Source organism: Hirundo rustica, chromosome Z (assembly GCF_015227805.2).
Source record: "Hirundo rustica isolate bHirRus1 chromosome Z, bHirRus1.pri.v3, whole genome shotgun sequence".
NCBI classification, from domain to species: domain Eukaryota; kingdom Metazoa; phylum Chordata; class Aves; order Passeriformes; family Hirundinidae; genus Hirundo; species Hirundo rustica.
This window is the reverse complement of record NC_053488.1, coordinates 24198006-24221910: the sequence shown is the minus strand read 5'-3', so window position 1 is coordinate 24221910 and position 23905 is coordinate 24198006.

Here is a 23905-nt window from a genome sequence, read left to right as displayed (position 1 = left end):
CCATCACTGTTTTGAAGGCCTAAATTAAATATTAGTGGCAGTCTGAGAAGTGCACAGCTAAGTGTACAGCAAATGTCTTACATGCTGCCAGTGAAATCCCACACAGAAACAGAAAAGCTATCCAAGTTTTATGAAGCTGAGAGGAAACAGGAATAAGATGGGGGCGGGGCGGGGAAATCTGCTTCTGACCATTTCCAGTGTTCAGGAGTTTGAACTGAATATCACATTAAATCCCACACCTTTATTTATACATATGCAACTCAGATTTTACATGCCATAACTGGATACTGGATAACAAGCTGTCTGGATGTCCAGGCCAAGTGAGTGTTGGTGTTCCATCCAGCTGGTGCACAGTCACAGTGGTGTTCCCCAGGGCTGAGTATTGGGGCCAGTTTATCTTTAATGAATATCTGGAAAAGGGGATTGAGTGCACTCTCAGTGCATTTGCAGAAGACACAAAGCTGAATGGGAGTGTTAATCTGTTGGAGTCCAGGGCATTCCTTTGGCTGCCCTGGAGAGTCAGAGACCTGGACAGGGGGGGTCTGGGACCCCAGCCCAGAGCTCAGAGAGACACTGGCTTTGATCTCAGTCCATGGGAGAGGCTTCCTGCACTGAGAGATGAATTACAGGCCGCAAGAGTGTGAAAGACTGTAGTTTAGTATATCACAGGGTGAAAAAAAAATAAGTTTAGGTTTCTAACATTGAAGTGAATGGGGGCAAGATGGAGAATTTGGGGCGTTGTCTCCTACTTCTTCTTTCTTCTGCCCTCACTCCATTTTGGCAGTGACGTTGGCACAAAGTAGTTTAAAGAGATTGGGTCAAGGTAGAGATGACCTTTTAAGTAATAGTGATAGGCATTGGTCAGAAATAATAAACAAAGAATACGTAGCAATTAGTATAAAAGATAACAACAGCCCAGTTTGGGAGGAGTCGTCAGATGTCCAGGCAGCTGCAAACATCTTTGTTGGGCACTGAGAAAACTGTAAGATAAGAGAAATAAACGAAGCATGCAACCTTGAAAAATCAGAACTCGAAGACTCCGTCTCTTTCATCCGTTTGGCACAGAGATTTGCAGAGGGCAAAAAGACTCTAAAACCACATGAATGCCAGGGAACAAACCTGACATTGATCTGCTGGAGGGCAGGAAGGCTGTGCAGGGGGATCAGGACAGGTTGGATTCATGGGCTGAGGCCAATGGTGTGAGGCTCAACTAGGCCAAGTGCTAGGTTCTGTCCTTGGGCCACAACAATGTCAGACAGTGTTTCAGGCTTGGGACAGTGTCTGGTAAGCTGCCTAGCAGAAAAAGGCCTTTGCATGTTGGTCAGTAGCAGCTGGACATGAGAAAAGGTGTGCCAAAGAAGCCAAGAAAGCCAATGATATCCTGGCTTGTGTCAGCAATAGTGTGACCATCAGGCCCAGGGCAGTCACCCCTGTGCTGGTGGCACTGGTGAGGCCACACCTCCTGGGCCTCACATCACAGGAAAGACACTGAGGTGCTGGAGCATGTCCAGAGAAGGAAAGAGCTGGGCAAGGCCCTGGAGTACCACTCTGACCAGGAACAGCTGAGGGAGCTGCATGGGCTCAGCCTGGACAAAAAGAGGATCAGGAGGGACCTTCTTGCTCTCTAAAACTCCCCGACAAGAGGCTGTAAACCAGGTCTCTTTTTCAGTCTCTTCTCCCAAGTAACCTATGTTTGTGTGAGAAGAAATGGCTACAGTTTGTGCCAGGGATGTTTAGGTTGGATGTTAGTAAAAATTTCTTCACTGAAAGCATGACCAGGCATTGGAACAGGCTGTCCTGGGCTGTGGTAGAATCATCATGCTTGGAAGTATTTAAAAGACCCAATAGATGTGGTGCTTAGGGACAAGGCTTAGTGATAGACTTGGCAGTGCTGGACTTGGTGACCTCAGGGGTCTTTTCCAGCTTTAATGACTCCATCAAGAGGACAGCAAAAATAAAGAAGCAATGTCTGATAATGCTCAGGTTTCAGCCTTTTTCAAAACTCAACTTCCTCCATCTACTCATCTGCAGAGCATTAGCAGTGAAAGAGGACTCAGACCTGTCTTTGCGTTGCAGAGTGTAATTCTTCTTTTAAAAAATATGAGAGGCAAAGTAGGGGATAGAATGGATCAGAGGAAAGGTGACACACTGCAGAACATTTGACCCTTATAATTTTTCTGTACATTAACTGTTCTACAACTTTTTAAGTGTATATTTTAAGTGTATACTCTTCCATACTGATTTCAGAAATACAGCATCTCCAGTCTCCCTCATGATACATGGGAAACACTAAACTGCTGTATTTAGTTGGGTGAAGAAAAACTCAGATTAACTACAACATATTTAATGGTTACAGAAAGCTTTAATAATGATATATTCTATATATCCTTATATAATCCTATGTTTATAAAGTAATAATTACAGACTTACTCCCTCATTCACCATATGATGTATTTACGATTTTTCACTTCTATCACTCTGCCTCCTCCCTCCTCTTGTTGTTTGTCGTATCTTTTAATTTGGCCTTGCAACAGTTTTGCATGTGCCAGTCTCAGGTTCCAGGAATCTGAAGACATGAGAAGTCTGAATAGTAGGAGTTAATTATCCTTAATTTACAGACCAAGGTTATCCAAGATACATACAGTCTTGAAGATAACAGGTCTACAGTAAGATCTTCTGAGATTGTTAAAGTAAGGATTTTAAACACTGCTGATCTTTCTCCTCAGTAACCAAGGGTTTGGACAAGGAATAAGATCTTGAATTTAGATTTTTCTCTTGGAAGGTCTGCAAGCCAACATGGTAAAATAAATAAACTACATATTCTCAGGAGCAGTTCATTATTTATTTTCCTCTGAAGAAATAGAAGAGCTGTGTATTTCTCAGTTATGGTGTTGCTTTGCTTTGCAGTGGAACAGGTGGAAAAACATCATAATAGTGTTTCATTGAAGGCATAGAAGAGCTCTAAACAATCAACTGACACTATGTTTATGTTAGCAGAATGTGCCAAAATTCCCTGTTCTGACACAAAAGCAAACTGGCACAAACCCCTGCTGTCCCTACTATTTAATGCTTTAGTATGCCAAAGCAATAGAGTTAAAAGCAACCAGCCCTTTCCTTATCCAGTCTGGCTTTTAAATTGGAAGACTAAGACACCAAATTAGTTGTTTTCATCTCCTCTTGGTTTTGGATTTTTTTTTTTTAATTTTTTTTTTTTTTTTAATTATCATAATTGTATTTTGCAGCTTGGAAGCAGGAAGGGAGCTTGTCCTTATGGCTCAAATACCAATTAAATTCCTGTCTCTAACTCAAACTCTGCATAAAACTCAGCACAGACTAGTTTATTTTCCACAGTTTTCAAATACTATAATTAAATGCTGATATAGGAATCAGAATTCTCTTAGGTTCCTGAAATTGCCAGTAGAAAGAGACAAGTATTTCCAGGGGATAATTTAGACCACACATTTTCAAGTGAAGCAGCTACGATGAATCCAGGCCTAAAGTTCATGCTTACCTCAGCTTCCAGTCTGGAAAACTGTGGAAGTCTGCTTTTTATCATCATTTTTAAAAGCAGGGTAGGATCTATAAAATGTAGAACAGGTCTTTTGGCCCTACAACTGGTTTCAAATTCAGAGTAGCATTCCTGTTGTGGGCATGAAGTAATGCTGTCAAAGAATCACTACATGTCAAAGACTAAAGTGTTTCAAAACACCAGCATCCTGATCATAGCTTTGTCTTTCAGGTTATGAAATTGATAAAAGCTATTTAAACCAGACAAGTTTGCTGCAGGTTCTTATACACCATTTCTCTTCTTTATATCACTTAATAGTCCTTATCCCTTCTACTTTTTTTTTTTTCCATAGGCACTCTATATGTAAATAAATCCTCTTTACTACTGTAACTGATATCTATATATAATTTAACCATGTGGGAATAGTCCAGCACAAAATAATCTCCATGAAGGATGTTTAGAGTCACTGGAGGAGAAAGAATATGTACTTTTTTTGTTGCTTTGGTTCTTTTCCCTAGTACAGCACTTGCTCAAAAAAAAAAAAAGTATGAAGAAAGAAATGTTGAATGTGTGGATTGCAGGCAGCCTGTTCCTGACTGAGGTGAAGAGAAGCTGCATCATCATTTCAACCTCTATCCTTACCACCTGCAGAGTAAAAAATGAAATGTTGTCATGCATGACAAGGATAAATTCATGCTTACCTTTGTCCGTGAAAGGGAGGCAAGAAAAGTGAGTCTGAGAGGGAGTGATGGGGGAAAGAAATAAAGAAAAGAAACCCTCAACTAAATTTCAATTCCAGACATTACACACATTTATAATAGAAATACTACCTCCCAGCAAGACACAGAGAGTAAGAGTGAACAGCTAAACTTCTTGGCCCCCAAGAAATGGAGGTAAACAAACCTCTACTTTCTAGGGCTGGGGCTAAACCTTCGAGCAAAGAGTGAAAAGAAAAACCCTATGGCATAAAGGTGGTCAGGAGGCTTCAAATTAAACAATATAAGCATAGACATGAGTTAGTTACCCTTTGTTGTCATGAAAGGCAATGAAGGGAAATAAACATTTATACACCACACCCATCTTTAAGATGTTTATATAGTTCTGATCAACAGAAAAATAAAAGGGTCAATATATTTTCTCACTGCTAATCATGAAGCTAAATACATTACTAATCTACCTTGTAGATTTGAAAAGATAAGTGAGTAACTCCACTGTAAGATGTCTTTGCAGAAGAGCAGACCTGGAGATATGCATGTCAGATGGGTCTTGGCTTAGTCCATGCTCACCAGAATGCCAGACAGATCACCAGGCAGGCCTGTGCCCCGCTACCACCAGGTGACAGCTCACATATGGTCTGTGCCTAGGCATATATTCAGGCAGTAACAATATTAGGAAGAAATAAGTCTGAAGACAAGTTTATGGTTGTTCTTAATTGAACTTGAAACAAGATATTAATCTTGATAACTCAAGTCTGTTATTAGACTTGATGATGCAAAGTTTTTTGAAGTCCAGCCCTTGTAGTTGACAACAAGGGTGCTATAAAGGTTCCTTGCCTCTGTCCCTTAATTAAAGGGATTGCCAAGTATTCATGGAATAAGTTAATTTCTCTGCCACACAGTTCTGTAAACAACACATAAAATATAAATCTTCTGCTTGAATCTTAACTGCGACATTTCACATTTTAGACCAGTAAGATCAATATGTCAGGACTGTGGCTTTTCTACAATATTGTAATATTTTTACAATAACTGCATTTAATTGGCTCCCCAGATCATTTATAGATGTAATATAGCTGAAACCTTTGAGATTTCTGGATAGATTGTTAATAAAACTTGAAATATATATTTTTTTTATGGCAGTTTGGAAATATCTTAGAAATATCTCTGCACACTGAGGTGCAGGTCAGGTGCAGGTCAGGACCACATTTTAATGACTTCAACTACTTTGAAGACTATAGTCTGCCATTGTTTCCTCTTAGCAGAGCTAACTCAAGTGGTGGGAATCAAAGATTTTGTGCTGTAGGTATAAGATTCAGCACAGGCTGATGGTCTGTAATTGGAAACATTGCCTTCAGCATTGTGGAAGGATGTGAGGTTTTTGTCTAGTTGCATAACAGTAACCCTGTTTCTGTCTTTTTTTAACGACATCTTCACAGCTGGACTGACATAAGTCCTTTTAGAGGGTGTGTGTGTAATTTTTTTTTTTTTTTCCTTAATACAGTTCAGACTGCTGACATCTCCGTTATTTGTAATATTTGGAATTTGTCTTCATTCACTACTCTAGCCAAAATTTCCATTTCAATAATAAATCAAACAAAAATAGAAATTATAACAATTATATGACAAGAAACAGAATCCTGAAAATTATGAATGAAATTTAGCTGGGGAAGTGCAATAAAATGGGGAGGGGAGAGGAGGGGAGGGGAGACTAAAAGTAGGATTTATGAGACTTTGTTAAAAAAATTAGCACGTGTGTTATAACAGAAGTAAAGGGGTTTTTGGCAGATTTTTTAATGTCTCAATACATTGTTACTATATATAGGAATGCTGGGGTGGTTTTTTTTGTTTGTTTGTTTGTTTTGGTTTTGTTTTTTTGGTATTGGTATTTTTCCCTGGATTCTTCTCCCCTCACCATGTACTTACCCATTTTGCTTCATGCCTCATTAGGGTGCCAAGTCTAAACAGCCAGCTGGATGTGCCTGGCCTGTGTATGAGCATCCCTGCACCATTGTTCTGTTTGCTAACACTGCTCCCTCTCTCCCCTTTGAAGCTGCTCCAAAGGAACTTTATCCCTCTGTTCCAGCTGCCATTTCATTAAGCCCTTGCTTCACAGGATTTTCTACAACCGTTGACACATCAGAGCAAGGATGTAGCCATTAAAATAATGAAGGGGGGGAGGGGGGTGGAGGGAAGATCGAGGAAAGAAGAGAGGAGAACATTTCTGAAGTGAAAATTGAAAAGGAACACAAGGTTATTATTAAAAAAAAAAAAAAAAAAAAAAAGCCAGATAAAACTAACTTTCTTTCTTTCTTTCTTTCTTTCTTTCTTTCTTTCTTTCTTTCTTTCTTCTTTCTTTCTTCTTTCTTTCTTTCTTTCTTATTTCTTCATTTCTTCATTTATTTCTTTATTTCTTCATTATTTCTTTATTTCTTTCTTTCTTTTCTTTCTTTCTTTCTTTCTTTCTTTCTTTCTTTTTTCGTTCTTCTCTTCTTTCGTTTTTCTTTATTTCTTTCTTTCTTTCTTTCTTTCTTTCTTTCTTTCTTTCTTTCTTTCTTTCTTTTTCTTTCTTTTCCTCTCTCTCTTTTTCTCTTTCTTTCTTTCTTTCCTTCTCTCATCTCTTTCTCCCTTTCTTTTTTTCTCTGTTTTTTAATCTCTGATTTCCTCATTGTTTAACTCCTTTGTAGACCTTTGCTCTTGTAGAAAATTTGCACTCACCTATGTGTGCAAACAGAACAGACAGTCACAGTTGTCTCCAGACCTCCTTCCCAACCCTTTCATCATATCAGAGAGGTCCGGAATCTTCTGAAGTGGAAGGTCACAGTCCAGATGAGGGTTTCTTCTTGTTTGTTTTATTTTAGTGGCATTTTCGTTGGTTGGTTGGTTTTGTTTTTGTTTGTTTGTTTGGGGTTTTGTTGTTGTTGTTGTTGTTTTGGGGGTTGTTTGTTTGTTTGTTTGGGGGGGGTGTTGGTCAGAACTCAAGGGTGGTAAAAGCAAAACATCTTGTCTGAACTTCTCTCAATTTCTTTTATGTGCCTGGAGGAGAACAACACACCTTGCAATCCATTTCTGAAATAGCCTAAAACTCTATATTCTGGGATTTTATCAGTGGTGAAATATAGTTTTCAGAAGTGCACTATGACAATCAGCATTTGCAAAGGTTTGTACTGTGTATTGAGGAAAATCAGTCTTTAACCCTGAGTGCAAATCACCTCATCACTATTCCTACTTTAAATAAAAGAGGTTAGGTAAGAGACAACTCACACTGAAAAGCATCCAACTCCTTTACAACTCCTCTAAATTATCTTATTTAATTGGAAAAAGTCCAGTTTAGCCTGAATAATTTTGTAAGGATTGTGCCCAAAGATCACAGAAAATTTTTGCCAGTTCCAGTACCTCTAGAATTCTTTCCTAATCATTAGAAAATATCGTCAGCTCTGAAAATACAACTTTGTCCATATGAAATCTGAGTTAATTATGGAAGATACCTCTTTCTACCCCATGACTAGAAAGAAAGTTCCCAACTTAGGCACCTCAGTTAATTGCCTAAATTTAGCTAGGAAAAATCTAGGCCAGAGCAGATCCTGCAAGGTCACACAGCATGATTATGACAGAGCTGGGATTCAGATCACAGGGGTCCTAGTCCCAGGCAATACTATCACAAGACAGTCTTTCCTCCAAGTAATTAATTCTCATTTTGAAGGTTTCAGCTGAGGTAGTGGTACAGAGCCACTATTTGTCTTGTGTAATTATTTATGCTACTATCCATAAAACCCTTAGAAGCAAGTTATGAATATATTTCTGAGTATTTTTATTCTTAAATGTTTTGGACTCCAGCACCTTTGCATTTTTATTTATATTAATATATATACACAGATACTTATGTATGAATATACATCTGTGTGTTTTCACATAGATATGTCAGAGTTATTTCTATTGAACGAACACTTACAGTTTATTTTGAATTTATAAGACATAGTTTTTTTCAATGATGGCAAAAACGTTTCAAAATATTTTTCTTTTTGTCTTTTTCCACCATAACACTTTTCTTTTCTTTTCTTTTCTTTTCTTTTCTTTTCTTTTCTTTTCTTTTCTTTTCTTTTCTTTTCTTTTCTTTTCTTTTCTTTTCTTTTCTTTTCTTTTCTTTTCTTTTCTTCTCTTCTCTTCTCTTCTCTTCTCTTCTCTTGTTCTCTCTCTCTTTTTTTTTTTTTTTTTTTTTTTTTTTTTTTTTTTTTTTTTACAGCAGGCACATCTGCCCTGTGGATGAATTTATTTCCTCAATCTCATGGTACAATATTGCATTTCAGTTGTCACTTTTGATTTATCGTTACTTTAAACATTAAATCTTCCTTTGCATTTTTATTGGTTTCATTAAAAACATTCTGCTTGGCTTTTCATTTATAACCTATATCAAGGAAAAAAAAAAAAAAAAAAAAAAAAAAAAAAAAGGAAGAACTAAAAAAAATCCTAGCTTCTGCCTGTCTCTTTTCCCTTCCTCTCTCTCATTCAGGAAGCTGCCTTTCCATTTCACCCATTTTTCCAGGTGATAAAGTCAAAGCAATCCACTAGCCACATGGGAATAAAATAAATACATTTTAAACTTAGAATTTTTTTTTGTTGTTGGAAACAGAGTTTGTGAAAACATTTATTAAACCTAATAACTTTTGTATTTAATGAAGCACAGAGCATATGTCAGAAGTATGGTGTCCAAAAGGCAGAAGCACTGAATAGTTTATCTGGCAAATGTGTTACACAAGGTTTGACCCTTAAATTGAGCACTGGGAGAGATAAATAGGGTAATCAAAAGCAATCCCTTACAGTCACATGAACTTGGAGCCATCTGGTCAAAGCAAAAATAAATCAGTAATGCAACTGGAAATTATCTGTAAAGACCTTTGGGGATTGGTTGAAGCATTACTACAGTCTCTTTCATATCAGAGAATTTGAAAGAAGAGAAAAAGAGAAAAAAAAAATCAACAAAAAGCCCAAAACACGATAATTGCATGTAAAGATGAATAAAGTGACCCTAATTAACACAAAGGCCAAGAAGCCAACAATGTACTCTTTTTTTTCTTTTTTATTTTCCCTAAAAATGTTGGGTTTGTGAGGGAATAATTCTTCCATTCTTTCCAGAAAATAAATATATATCTTAGGTATAAGACTTCCTTTTTTCTATGCTCAAATGCATGAAGAATTAAACCATGTGCATCCAGCTATTGAGATTTGATAGAAGGTAAAATGTTTTCTTTTTAATTTCTTTCTCGCTTAGATTTGTTTTTCCCTTTCCACATCTGCACTACACCCTGCCCCAAGTAAGAAACAACAACCTCACATTTACTCATTCAGATTAGAGTGGGCATGTAGGGAGCAGGAAGCCTCCCTGTTCTTCCTCTGATTGGAAAACTGAAGAAAAGGCAACAGAAGCCTTGAGTTAATGAGAAATGTTTGCAGGAATTAAGCAAAAGTGTTGTGACTCTCCTTGAAGTAGTTACCCGAATTAACTTGCAGATAGCAAGATTTAATCAGATGACTGATTATTTTCTTTCCCTCACTGTGAATGTTTGGAAGCAGCAAACTTGATGTCAGATTCTAAATTTGTGGGATTTTGTACAGTTTATCTTTCCAGTGGTGGTATGCTGCTGGAGAGGAAATATCAGGTTGATAGCCCTTCAGTCTGAAAAGAAGTTAATTCTAGAAAGGTGTAACTGGGTTATCCTCAACCTATCTGGCTCAGATATGGATAGCAGGACAGGCAGAGCAGCCTGCAGCTCACTGCAATATTTCTAGGATATGGACTCCATCCCAGAAGGGTTTTGGGATTCACACTGGCCACAAAACTGCACCACCTCAGCAAATATGCTTAAAGGTAGTATGTCCATACTGTCTGTGGAGACCAAAGGGCGGACATCTTCTGAAAGAAAGAGCATGTCCCGCTTTCCATAGCGGATGTCCCATGTTTCTCCATAAAGGACTCGTGCTAGTAACCTCTTACTGTGCCATTTGTCTATGTAAACTGCAGTTCCTTGGATGGCAAAAGTCTCAGACTATACAGACCTTCTGTATAGGTTCTACAAGAGTCACGCCTTTGACTCCTTAGAATCTTTTTGAGATATTAAAATTGCGGCAATTAAACAATGGAAAAGAAAGTAGAATGTATGACCATGAAAAAAAGGGAAATCTTATATCCTTCTTTCATGTATAATGAATAACAGCTTCTGTTGGGGATTTTCTTTCCATTACTCTGCAATACTTTATTCTTCTGAATAAGCTTATTATGTGAAGATTGAAACATTAGGATTAATTACATCAAATGCTGGTGTAAACCCTAATGAAAAACATACATCTCTTGCAGAGCCTGTATTCCCTGGAGAAATCTTAAAAATATTGACTTTGACATTTTTTGCTGTGTGACTGATTGCATCAGTTGTATAAAGCACATTACTAAGCATCATTTTGTATATGTGTCTAAGTGTGCATATGAGTGTGTGTATGCATGGATATATGCCTCCCCAGATAAGACAAAAGGATTTGTTGAGTCTAAATTAGAGCTCATATTTCCAAAGAGGTTGCCTCTTTCATCAGGATGATTTTGTTTCGATTATCTCTGGACTCTCTCCCTCCCTTCTCCCACCCCCTTTATCTCTTTGCAATAATGCCTGTGTTTGATCTCTATGTAAATAAACCAAGCATCAGGAACAAACTAATGGATCCATCATGGAAGCTTGAAAATAAAGTTGAAAAAATTGCTTACACTGTTCATTCACCCAGAGGGTCTGTGCATCTCCTTGCTGAAGGTTATGGAAATTTAGTTGGTGATAGAGAAAACTTCATAGATTACAGTAGGAAATGTTCAAAGACACAGAAGGGAGAGAGGTGCCCTGTTCTCCTTGACTATCAATGTGGGTTGAGCGCCTCATTTACATTTGTGACTCTGAGACCTGCCCCGTAGATTCAAGGCCTGAAGGAACCATTATGTTCAGCTTGCCTGATCTGAGGCATTAAAAAGGCCTGAGGATTTCACCTAAAAATGCCTGCAAGAAGGAGAAAAATTGTGGTGGAACAAGACAACCTAGAGTGCTGTTCACATTTCATACACAATCTTGTTAATTAGCAAACAGACTTGGTACCTGTACCTTCCTTCTCTATCCCACTCCCTGGCTGAAACAATTGTTGTAATAATAGGTGCAGCCTCTTCCTTTGACCAGGTCACAACATTCAATGGCAAAATTTCTCAATATGTGTTCATCTCACATTACTTTGCAAGAGCTATTTAGAGGTAAAAGCATCTATGTAATTTTAAAAACTGGATGAATAATTCAATTTGTGTAATAAGTATTTGTTGCCTTATTTCCAGTAAAATCATATTCTGAACTGGTGAAGCTGCAAGAAACACTGAAAAACTTAACTCTGAATGCATACAATGAAGAACTGTAAAATAAGATATTTTCTTGCTTGATATTCAGAAGCCCAGAGAGAACAGAGAGCATAAAAGAAATGTTTTGGAATGTTCAGTTCATTTGGGTGAACAGTATGCCAAACAACTCTATGTCTCCAATTTCCTACTTCTGTTATCATCACAGCATAGAAGTGCCCATATACTTAGAATATTTTCTTTTCTGAATGTTCAGCTGATTTATGTTTCCACATATCTATCTATCTATCTGATTGGTGTCACTGTGTATACACACAGTTGGTTTGGGGATTTTTTTTTTTTTGCTTTTATTTTAAAATATAGTTCTGTGTTCCAGTATGTCTCTCTTTTATTTGGGTTTATTCAAAGGCATTTTTCTCCTGCCTCATTAGAGAGTAATTTTTGGAAAGGCACCATTTTTAAGACAAAGAGTAATACCCTGGAGTCTAAAAATGGGGAAGAGAAAAAAAAGCTGATTTATGTTAAGGCATATAAGACTTGAAAATATACCCCAGGGTGAAATAAATATAATACACAATAATATCCTTGCTTTGCCTTGATGTACATTACAGTAATATTATGAATCACTCTGTACAGTTCTGTATTCATTGGAGAATTCTGCCAGGGACAGGTTCCCAGAGGCCTTGACACACTCAAAATGGGATAATCTCTGCCCTAGGGATGGGTGAGAAAGAAAACAGAATATCATTAACAGTTTAAGGTCACTCTAGAAAAACAATCTTGTACTTCTAAGTGAGTAGTGCAGATCTTCTAAACACCAATCACATTGTTATGATATTTTACTCATGAGGCTGTTATTCAGACCACCAGGCTTATTCAAAACACTAATGAAATAAGTATTCAAAGCCAGAAATATGGCCAAACATCAAGCTAGCTGTTGACACAGTTATCATGTCTAATAACAGCTAATGAATGCTGCAAGCAAACTTGTGGGGCTGGGGGATGGTGAAGGAAGGGAAAAGAGGGAGTTACATTATGAGAAGGAAGGACTTTCATGGGAGCAATATGTCTTACAATCTAATTGCTCTGTGTTTTATAGAACTTGATCATTAGGGTATCCTGCTTATGATACCGCAGAGATGTAATGGTGAAATAAAGCAAGAGGCTATTAAACAGAAAGTTTAAATATAGCTACAGGGACAGATACTTCATGACAACTTGACAGATGTCTTGAAGTGATCACTGGTTCCTTCATCACTAATTACAAAATCATTTGTCTTAAGGAAAGGACAAAAGAGAAGTAATTATGAAAAACATGATTCTTAAGGGATAAAAAAGATAACATCAGTTTAAAACATTGAAGCAATCATAACCATTTAGAATCATTATTAGTTTGCTTGAGCCGATGACAGCTTGGATTTCGAAGCCAGTGGGAACAGAGCTTCCTATGTCGAAGAGAAGAAAACACTCAATTTCTTGTTATGCTAAACTTATCCTCAGACTCCAGAGATTTCTTTGATGAACAGTTCATTAAAATTTCCAACCGCAGATGAATTTGAACTAAAATACACAAATGTTTTAATTATACATTCCTTTTTAATTACACTAATGACTTGTAATGTGTTTATGTTGGTTTAGAGTTTAATTTCTTCTCTTAGATTAGGTGGTTGACTTAAGGATTGTGCTTTTCAGTAAAATACCATGATTCATCAATGTTTGATCAGGAGTTAATCCAAAAATATTAAAGCTTTGCAATCCTTGGAGGAATAGTAATGCACACACATACACAAGCAAAATTGTATTTTCCTTTCATGTGTTTAAGGGGCAGTTAAACCTTTCCAACAGTACACAGGAAGGCACAAGTGTCAGGAGACAGAAGCAATACTGACAGAGACCTGCTGCTATTGAGACTGAAGTTGGGAAAGGCATGGCAAAGTAAAAAACTAGTTCCTGTGTCAGCCAGGGTTGGTTGGATGATTGGCACTCTGGAAGGAACAAGGTTGCCTTTCACACTGTTTTGTGCACTTTTTTTTCTTAATCACAGGCCAGTCTATGAAGTGTGTTTAGAGTACAAGGATGACCTATAGGGAATCGCTGAGAGATTTATGATGTTTAAATTTAGGAATCTAATCAAACCTCTTTCTGTGGGCTTATTCTAGTCCCTGGAAGAGCCCGGCACATCCAGAGGGTGGTTTCCATCTGTTTCAGGAATCCATATGAATCATGGTTAATCTGCCATGGATATATATGTGTTTTATGCAATGTCTATAGAAGATGAGGAAGTTACTGGTTTAGTGACCATGCCCCAAATGTGGATGACTAAATTTGGGTAATGCGGTCTTAAATTCTGCTGGACTTCATAAATATCTAACATGAAATGGGGCCAAAATCTGAAACTGTTTTAAAGTACTACTAAAAAAGAATGTGTCAGGAACAGATCAGTTCACAGCTCTAATTTGTACTACATATTACTGAAGCGTAGAGTAACATGACTGGATCCTTATTGGTTCCCTATCACTTTTACTGTGTCTAAGGACAGGTCCAGTACTGGGGAGTAGTGGTTTGCACTTTTAAAGACACCTTCCAATACCCACAGGCTGCTTTTCATTCCTGTCTTCTCCCTTACTTTTTCTCTGAATAATTTTCCCGTGTCCTATCCACCTCTAACCATTGTCTGTCTATAGCTTATGTTTGTGAAACCTCATGAGGTCTGGCAATTCTGAGAAATGCATCTTGAGTTTCAGGAAAGAAATTAAAAAGTGATAGTTTCTAATAAAGTATTAGGGCAGGAAAGGTAAGGAAATTACTACTTGCTCTTATGGCCAAGTGGCTAAATCAGAAAGGATGCTTAGTTAGGATGAGGAGAAAACATAACGATCATGAGCAGGATCAGAAGCAAGCCTACTGGAATATATGGATTGTCTCTTGATAAATGGAAAATATACAAATCTCTGCACTAATGCCTGAGTGAGTCTGTAGGAAAACTAAGCCATTTCTAGCTTTATGCCTGTATTCCTTAAATTCACCAGTCCATGCATTCTCTTCACTGACACGTTACAATCACTCTGATGTTTCAGAGAAGGGTTACTGCTAGAGGTATCTTAGTCCTGGGGTGTTTGTACTTGCTGAGTGTCCATGTCAAAAAGTAGGTTGCCAGATTTCAGTTGGACCCACTGGCTCAGCCAGCATTCACTATCTCAGATACTACAATATCATCCAAAAATGCTCACAGCAACTGAGGTTTTCTTTGAAACAAATCTGTCTGCTTATCCTCTTTTGAATCCTTGTTTATTCTTCTTTGGCTTCAAGGCCAATAAATAAATAAGAAAGCATGACAATAGTCCCACTGCCCAGGGGTTGGAAGTATATTGCAAATTATGTAAATTGTTTTTCTCTCATAATTTTCTTATGGTTTGCTTGCCTGGCTGCTGTCTGTAATATCTTACAAACTCTTTGAGACAGAGTGACCTTTTTGTTGTTGTTGTAGTTGTTGTTGTTATGTACATTCTTAAGGGTGGTGGGAATATTGCCTGTGACTATTGATCATAATTACTTTTTTTAAAAATGGTAAAGCCATGGTCTGGTCAAATCTGAGATGGATAGATTTCTAACTAATTTTATGAGGATCTTTCAAAATCAAGCAGTAGTTCTGAGCAACAGCAAAAGCTACCTTCTCCCAGGTTTTCTATCTGTCACAAATTTTAAGCAGAAGGAAATGTAAAAGTTCCTGAGAAGTCACTGTGGCAGGGGGAGGAGGAATGAGAAAAAGTTCTGCACTAATAGAGACTGTCTTCATATGGAAGGAAGGAATATGTTAGTGTTCTGCTTCATGATACGTTTTTCATACTTTCTGTATTTCAACCATACTGGGCTCTCTTCTGCCCAAAAAAACATGCCATTCACTAGAAATTAAAAGTTGCTACTGAGTTGATGAATTTGGGTGTTTTCATGAGATCTGCCTGGCATTTGGAGATGCAGCAGCACAGATCCCACTGGAGAGTATCACAGTCCCCTTTTGTCATAGAATGAAACCAGCTTAAGATTAAATTAGGGTAAAATCTCATAGCTGAATTAGTGACATGATCAGATGCTCACAGTGAGACATTGAGGAAGATGAAATTGTCTATCTGCCTTTTTTGGTGGATGGGATTCAGCTCTATAAATGTGAACATTGCAAAAGTATCTATAAAAGCTCCATCTGTGCTGCTTGTCACTAGAAGAATTGGACAGTGCTAGGATGCAATTAATTTATATCAGAAGAGATCTTCAATGTGGGTCATATAAATTAGTCCTGAGAAAGATCTTTTATCATTGAAATCCAGCTATGTCTATAATGAAACTCACTGAAGTTAGATGAAATGAAGGCAGTCCAAAATGTTGTGCTGTTGTCAGATAATAAAAGCAAAACCTGTATCTATTTGTGTTATAAGTGTCATTGGTAAATATGATGATTTCAGAGATTTCTGTATGCTTGTGTTAGTGCTGTGGTCAATGGACAGACATAAATTGTTCTGCTGATTCTTCAGATTGGCCAAACCCATCTCAGTGAGTGCTCAGCTGTTAAGTTTTCCTAACTCAATCACAGCACTGAGCTAACATAGGTTACATTAAAGACTTCAATTTTTATAAAGGGTATATAGAAAAACACCTTATATCTTAAAATAAACAACAACAAAAAATTTTAAAATAACACAAATCTTCCTATGTCTTACCACATAGAAAGAGCTCTTATTTCTTTTTCTGCTTTGGATTGTTCATGGGAACTTTACACGCCAATTCATATCTACATATCCTATCAGTCAGTGCTTCTTCACAGCCACATTGTGAAGAGAAATACATGCAAGATTTTGAATCTTTTGAAACCTCTGTGGCTTGACTAGAAATACTCACTAAACGACAGGTCTTGAATGTCTTCATGTTTTACACCACGCCTAAACAGGGTGGAAGGAACAACAGCCACTGAATTCAGTTGAATTTAAATGGATTAGTCAGTGGCTAGCTGGTTTACACCATTTGGTAGGATTGACATATTTTTTACGCTTGTTTTTACCTCCCTCTTTCCTCTCTTTTAGGTAGGTTATTGGTTTGCTCCAAGTGAAGGAAGGTAAAGTGTGCTTCAACATGTATATGAAGCATGGCATTCTAATACACACTGTCACCCTTCCACAAAGCTACAGTAAGATAAATAGAGCAATAGCCATATTTTACACTCTATGAAACCCAGATCCTCTTTAAGAAATGCCTTATGTGCAATGCATAAGCTTGCTAGCTTATTTATCAACATATACTTATGTAAAATGTAAACAGATAGGATATTTTTGTTTACTGATAATCCAATATTTACTTGTGGAAAGCACTCAAGTGTATGTCTGAAGAATGGAGGAGAGCCTGAAAAGATTCAAACATTTTAGGAAACAGTGAGGTATAAAACCACAACACAACAAGCTTGTAATTAACCCTGCAACTCCCTGAAGGGATTATGGGTTAGGGTCTGGTTTGTAATGCAGAAGAGCATCTCTTGAAATTCTGTGTTCTAAGCCAAAGCTGACCATTTGTGGAATATATTTTACAGTAGTCTTTCCTTTCTTTTATTGTGTTTTTTGTTTGTTTGTTTGTTGGGTTTTTTTTTTGGTTTGTTGTTGTTGTTGTTGCGCGTGTATGTGTGTGTGTGTGGGCAGTTTATTCATTTTTGGCCTTTAATTGAGCAGGAGTAAACCAATAACTTATTTTAGAATAAGAATAATCACTCTTTGGGATAATCTCCCCCCAAAAATGGTGGATTCCCCAATGCTGAACACTTTTAAGGTTCAGTTGGACCAGGTAGTGGGCCATACTGGTCTAGACTCTGATTTTTCCAAGATGGGCTGGATCAGATGATACTTGAGCTCCCTTCCAACCATGGAATATTGTATGATTCAATAGAGCCCTGTATCTTCATTAAGACTGGGTACTAGGTTTGTATTGGAATTGTATTATTTTTGAAATATTTTAAATATATGAAGATTTCTTAGCGACAACTAATTTTCAGCTCTCTTAAAGGCCTCAAGTAGATCTCAACTTTCTCACACAGAACAACTGCAATGACAAAGGTCCTAGCTGCTTCTCTTTTCTATCCTCGGTTTCAGGCAATGTAGATTCTAGATGTAATATAGGAACTGAGAAATGGGAACAGTTAATGAAGCCTGGACCTGAATTTATGAAGATATGGGTCATTAGGCAGCGTTCCAAAGTTTGTATGGTGAGTCAGTATTTCACAAGATTTTTTGAGAAGAGACCTTGGCTTTGAATTTGACTTAAAAAGGAGGGAAAAAAAAAAAAAAAAAAAAAAAAAAAAGGCGCCTAGAAGTATATAGGATAAGAATTTTATAGCTGGTGCATTGATTGCATCAAATACAAGAACTGTGAATGCAGATAAAATGCACAAATCCAAATTCAGTTTGTTCTTCCCAATGTTGTGTGGTATACTTACAGTACTAATTTTTACATTTCTAAAATAATTTCACGTGACTCATCTCCAGTTGCTTTATAAAAGTAGTGGAGAAGTGCTTTAGAGTTCTTGGAAGAGCTGCAATGTCTTCTATTTTGGGGTGGGTTTCACAGTTGTACTATGAAAAACTTTTCCAGTAATTCTCAAGACTTTTGTTATATCATTTTACAAATCTGTTCTGGGTCTTGTCAATGTAAAACAAACAAACAAACAAACAAAGAAGCAACAACAAAAAATTGTATGTTTTCTCAAATGATAGTGAAATATTTCCCTTACTTGCTATCTTACTTTCCATGTATTTTCCTGTCCTCAGCATCTTTTCTTCCTTTATGTCTGTATGTGGCTTCAGTGAGACACTGAGCTGAAAGTTGCCTATGGTACCAGAAGACATCGTCACACTGGTCATACATGGATTTAAAGATCTTTGTGAATTGGCAATGGCATGCCTGTAGTTTTCAAAGATTCTGGAAGTAGGTAGTATGTGGAAGTGATTTATAAATTGGAACTATAATCTCTCCATTGATTGCACTAAACACCAGATTAGGCTGATTGTTATTTTGAATTAGTTTTGTTATGTGGTTACAGCCAGGTTTAAGGATTCACATTAAAACAGCTTCAGCTTAGAAGGGATTCTGTATCACACCAGGAACAATAGAACCTCTTGACTAGTTCAAATTTGGGTTTATTCCGTAACACTGTATTCTCATCATCAGAGCTCCAAATTTGTCTTTGAGACTGTATATTCTGTTTTGCTATTAATTTGGACTTTCAGCTGCACTGAATGCTACTGTGGACTGTTCCTTATCATTCATATCCCACTGCATCATGCAAATTGCTGATTCCCATGTGTAGTGGGTTGACTAACAAAATCAGAGCACAATAATGAGAAGTAAAATAAGACTTTAAAAACACCTTTCCCTCACCCTTCCCTCCTTCCCAGCTCTACCTTCTGCCTCAGTGGTGCAGGGAGATGGGAATGGTGGTTACAGTCAGTTCATCACACATTGTTCCTTCTGCTGCTCCTGAGAGGTGTCCTTCCACTGCTCCAGCATGGGGACCTTCCCACAGGGGACAGTTCTCCATGAACTCTCTGACACAGGTCCATCCCTTGGGCAAAAGATCTTCACCAACTCCTCCAAGTGGCTCACCATTCCATGGCTGCAGTCCTTCAAGGATAGGCTGTTCTAGCGTGGATCCCCCAATGGATCAAAATCCTACCAGGAAACCTGGATCCCTCAATGGATCAAAATCCTACCAGGAGCCTGGGCTCCTCCAGGGGCTGAGTTGGATCTCTGCTCACCCCATGCCCTCCCTGTGCTGCAGGGACACAGCTGCCTCACCATGGGTCGCTCCAGGGGCTGCAGGAGATTCTGAGCTCCAGAGCCTGGAGCAGCTCCTGCCCCTCCTTCTGCACTGCCCTGGGTGTCTGCAGGGCAGCTCATCACACATGTTCTCACCTTGCTCTTCTCTGGATGCAATTAAATTTGTGTAATAGCTTTTTTTATTATTCTTGGATACAGGCCTCTTATGACAGAAGCCTTGCTACCAACTCTAATTGTCCCAGCCTTTACCTTGGCAGGATCCATCCTTGAGCTGCCTGGCATTGTCTCTATCAGAAACTGGTGAAGCTTCCAGCAGCTTCTTGCAGAAACCACCCCTATAGCCCTCTTGTTACCAAAACCTGGCCATATAAACCCAACACACCAGGATGATCTGCATCTATCATCATGACATACAATTAAGTTAAGAAAAACTTTAAATCAACTTCCCAAACAGTACTTTGGAACTAAAGGGTAAAGTGGAAAAGGAGAAGCCTACAGATTTGGGAATTTTATCTAAATTCAAAATATTCCCTTATAACTTGTTAGTTCAAAATTTCCTGTAGACACAGGCAAAAAGAAAACTGCAGCAAAACCCTGTCTTGCTAATTAAAACACCCCTGAAGCATAGCCAGGTGAGATAGGTGAGATATTTAACAAACATTAAAGAAATTGTAAAGGGTTTATTTCTCAGATCCACTCTCCCAATAAGATCTTAGGTTTTAAAATTGTTTTCTGGAAGTCAGACATCAGACACAAATCAGGAGTTTCTAGGAAGTCTCTGGGCATTTATTTGCACTTACACCAAATATGATGCCTCACAGATCACTGTGCTCAGTGGTCCCAGCGCCCTGAGAGTGTTCTCCTCTCCTTTTTATTTGGATACCCACGCTTAAGGACAGCTCTCTGATATGACTCAGGTGTCCAATTTTGGTTGAGTCTGTTCTGACAAAGTATTTGTGTGAAGCATCTTCAGTGGCTCCCTGCTTTTGAAATTTGCTTTTAGTGCAGGGCTCCTGACATTCAACTGAGCTGTAGGAGCTCTGTTGCACTGTGTGGCAGTCATGCCCATCCCTGATTGTGCCCCCTGTTAATACAGGTCCTTTCCTGCACGCTGACCTACAAACCTGGCTCTCCAGCTTGATGTCAAGCGTGTCTCATTGTCTTGGACACTACTGGCTGTCATGGGACATGATTTTGAAACAGGTTACTGTCTCCAGCTCTCATTCTGATCCTGGATTGCTTATTTTCCTTGGATTTATCACATCACTGGGAACTTGTTTGGCGAGCACTGGGTGATGACCTCAGCCTGGTTACCCCCTCTAGACACTCTCCCTGGTTGGGCATTGTGGGACAGTGAACTCTGTAGTTGAGGCCACTGCCCTGTCTGTCTTGCCATCATATCTGAGAGGAAATAACCGCACATATAGTCTGGGTGCTAACTAGGTAAAAACCAACACTGCAGAACCTGAGAGCTCCTAATGGGCAAAACTTGAACACAAGCTGCAAGTATGTCTTGGCACAGATGAAACTAACTGCATTCTGCATTTCATCAGCAGACGTGGAGCTTGCAGTCCTGGGAAGTAATAAATTTCCACCATTTGGCACAAGAGAGGATTTTCTTAGGATCTTGCTTCCCCATAGAAGAAGGATGGACATGAACATGGAGTGAGACCAGTCCAGCAGTGCAGCCTCAGGATGGACAGAACGCTACATCTCAGAACAAGAAGTTGGACTAGATGACCCCTGGATCTCTCCTTCAAACTAATTTATAATTTATAGTCTTCAGACAAAAGAATTTTATTGCCAGCTACCTTCCCATACCAATAAGATCACTTGCTAAGAATTCCGTGGTGATCAGTGAAATCACAGTTACATTTTCTAGAGGGGGACATGAATTGCTGTCTTCATTAAAAAAAAATCCCTCAAAGAGGCCTCAGGTGAGTTAATCTAGTTTCTTTTGCAAGCATAGACATGAAGACCATTGAAATTATAAACTAGAACATTCACAAAGGTATTTAAACTTTCCAAGTTGATGTTTCAGTTAATTCTGATTAACAATCTCAAATCTTCCTTGATTAATTAACCATCTCTCCTGCAACGGGAAACAGGAGAGATGCACTCCTGAACCTTGTACTTCTGCTTTTTGAGAGCGTTGTAATTATTGGCCTCTTCTTTTGCTCAGGGCCCTGAATGTGGATGCTTCTGGTTGTTATGTCCAGAGTTAAAATCACACTAATGTAGAACATGCAAACTTGGCCTGTCTGGCATTTGGGGAATTCTTTCTCTTTTGTAGGATGGTGATTTGTCTCAAGTGTTTAGGCAGCTGCCATTGCAACTTTGCATTTCAAAATTCTGATAATTTTAATTCATCTGAATTCTGAATTAGGTGATTATTAATTAAGACTTGAAATCGGGTACCCCGTACTGCCTTCTGAGAGTTCAGCTAACTGACTTTGAGAACACCTTCTGGTTTAGGTAGCATAACTAATCTAAAAGAAAATATGTTAACTACAACTCCATATTTTGACACACATATTAATTTCTGAAATATAACACCTTAGTTCTTATCAAAGGTAGGGACAAGCTCCCAAACATATTTTTGAAAATTAAGGAGCTTGAATTTTAATTTTCAGATAAAAGTATAGACCATCCAAGATTGCTAAAAGGCTGTTTCTCCCATTCCTTCTTCATGGTAAAGACCATGGACTTCAGCTGTTTTTGTGTTGGGTAAATTAAATCCCAACTAGATTCAGGGAAAGCATCTTCCTTACTACAATATTGCCCAGTTAGATTACATACTGCAATCACAATTAAAAAGCCAACACTTGCGACAGCACAATAGGAAAGACATGGCATAGAAAAATAAAGCAGTACATCAGATAATATAGTTTAGTGACTGTAACTGATGGCATTTTAATGATACTTATATTGCTATTTTAATTCTTCATTGGAAATATCTAGTAGAACCAGATTAAAGTAGCAGTCACAGTTATTCTGTGTATTATATTATTCTGATTTATTCATTTAGCTGTGTAATTATTGCTCAGTTTAGGATCTGAAGCCAACCCATAAGAGTTAAAAAAATTATTTTTGTAGGATGATGATTTCTTAGGACAAAAACAGTGCCATTTAAAAAAAAAAAAAAACCAAAAAAAAGATGAACTCTCTGTGTTGATGTATCAAGGTGTTTCATTTTGCTTGTGATGATATGTACATAAACTATTTTTAACAGAGAAATAAAATCTGAAGAAATAACATAATGTAAACCTCCCATTTGTATGGAGATAAAAATATTCTTCCTTCAAAGCCAAAGCTTCATCAGACTAATACTGTCCATAGGATGTTTTTACTCCTGATAAAGGAAAATGTTTAGTCTATTATGGAGACTCAAATTTAATTATATTCTCTTTAGGAGAGACAGAGTTGTAACAGCTTTTAAAATTATTATTATTATTTTATTTTTATGATACTTCTTGTGGGTTGTTTTTAAGTCATTATGTGACAAGAAAAATTCTCCAAAGACTATTTCACTCTATCATAAATAAGCCTTTTTTAAGTAGATGTATCTAATCTTGCAAGTTTCAGGATAGCTTTCATTGTCTTCTTTTCAAAGCTACAATTCATTACAAATATGGCAACTACCATGACTCATTTTTCATTATTTATTATGTCCAAAACCAGTGGTGGATTCTACATGCATTTTCAGGCATCCAGCCACAGAGATTTATGAGTCAGTGCAGCCCTATTTATGGGTGGAGTTTGGCTCAGAAGTTATTCAGGATAATGAATGAGTTGCTATATTTGGTATCAACAAGGTATTGGGACAATTCTGTAAAACCAGAAGATAGGAAAAAGAAAAAGAAAAATCAACACTTGCTCAGTAATAAAATATAAGACTAAATCCTAAAGACCTTCCTTCTTCTATTTTCCTGATGATTTCATTTTTCCTCAGGCACAAGCCTCTGGGAATACTGAGGTTTTCTACTTTGTTTGTTTGTTTGATGTTGGTGTTTTTTTGTTTGTTTGTTTGAAGGGTTTTTTGTTTTTTTTTCAGGATGAATGAAAATTGAATAATAACTTATCTTATTATGCTGTGATTTTTTACCATAAGATAAAAATGGGCGCCATGTTCATGGAAAGGACTTTGAGCTAAATCTCAGAATTTGTGCATTTCTGCACAAATGAATGATGAATATTTAAGTGTCTCAATTTTCCTTGATTTAAACCAAATTCTTACCATAAGTCTGTCTAATGTGTTTGATTAATTGGCATTTGAAAATAACAATAAGCAATTTAGATTAAAATAATTCCCCAAGGGTTATTGGGGATTTCAGGTCTTGGCTCTGCACAGGACACCCCAAGAATCACACTGTTTTTCTGAAAGCATTGTCCAAATGTTTCTTGAACTCTTCCAGGCTTAAGAGTTGTGACCAATGCCCTGGGGAGCCTGTTCCCATGCCCAGCCAGTCCTGGGTGAAGAACATTTTTCTGATGTCCAAC